This window comes from Ostrinia furnacalis, unplaced genomic scaffold (assembly GCF_004193835.3).
Source record: "Ostrinia furnacalis isolate ACB-3 unplaced genomic scaffold, ASM419383v2 OfSCF0237, whole genome shotgun sequence".
Taxonomy (NCBI): domain Eukaryota; kingdom Metazoa; phylum Arthropoda; class Insecta; order Lepidoptera; family Crambidae; genus Ostrinia; species Ostrinia furnacalis.
Window position 1 is genome coordinate 20,491 of NW_021130476.1, and position 1,366 is coordinate 21,856.

Sequence of the window (1,366 nt, forward strand, 5' to 3'; positions counted from 1 at the left end):
AATTATTTATTAAAAATTCTTTGTTTCACAAATTAAACGGAATTACTAAATACATTAAGGAAGATCAGATTATTCTGCTTGTAAACAAGCTTCAACTTGTGTAGAAGTAAAAAACTCATAAGTCCACTTTAATAAGAACGTTGCGCATTTTCCCCTTGTCCAATTCCGGAATCACGTCGTCTCTTAACAACTTGACACATTCCCGAACTTCGCAACTTCATATTAACTTCCGAACCTATTTTCAGTTCGAACATGATATTTTCCTAATAAATCAGAGGACGTCAAGTTTGGGTCGTAATAAAAAAAAGTTTCAGCGCCCGAACAGCTGTTGTGGCAATCTAGATAGGTATAACAAGGCAGGTGCTACAAAGTGCTTGCGACCGTGCGTATGGACGTGGAGCTAGGGACAATGGAAAGGCTTCAATAGGACTAGCGTTTCAGTAACGGACAGATTCGGTTGTTTGATACCCGTCGACCGATGGACTATTGTGATAGAGTTATTACTAAAGGCTTAAAGCCAAAGCACACGATTCGTTGCGGCGCCGCACCGCAAATATATCGTTGTATCGCGCGACGCGATGCCGCATCGCCACAGATATTTTTTTGTAAGACAACGCAACGACAGTGTGTCGCACCGCTCTGCCGCAACGCTTTGGCTCATACACATAAACACAATAAGACGTTACGTCGTGCTACGACGTCACGCAGTGCTACGATGCGAGGTCGTATCATAGAAACTCACGGTACTTCGTCTTCGTCGATACTCTATCCAATTTTTCAATATATTTGTTTCCACGATATTAATGTCGGACACAAATTAACGAAAAATTCTTAAGGCGAAAAAATCCCAACGATGTTAGTGGCGGACTGCCGATTCAAGTGTGGATAGTTAAATATTAATATGTCATGCATTTCAGACTTAAAGTCCATTGCTGACCCCTTTAGACAAAGTGACTTTCACCATTTGAAAATTGGTGAGAATACAAACATTAATTTAATTCCCTATTTTGAATGAAAAAATAACAAACAAAATGCATTTCAAAAACCAATCATGGTCCATCCAGTTTCCAGTACAAACATTTCTTTGTAAATCGAAAATCTGAAAGCCGACCTTTCCACCTCAATTTATTGCGTACCGAAGGAAAATAGACCGTGACCCAATAAAAATAAAGTTTACCTACAAAACGAAACCTAGTATCGAGTTGAACAACACTAATTAATTGAAGATTTCTTAATAAAGAAGCCTTTGTAAATTGTCGGGTTAGATTTTCTTGTTTAGAGAAACTTTATCGTATTTCCATTAGAGGAAAGTTTATTTGTATTCTCTTGCGCAAACAATTATTCGAGTTTATATCTTGACCCTCAA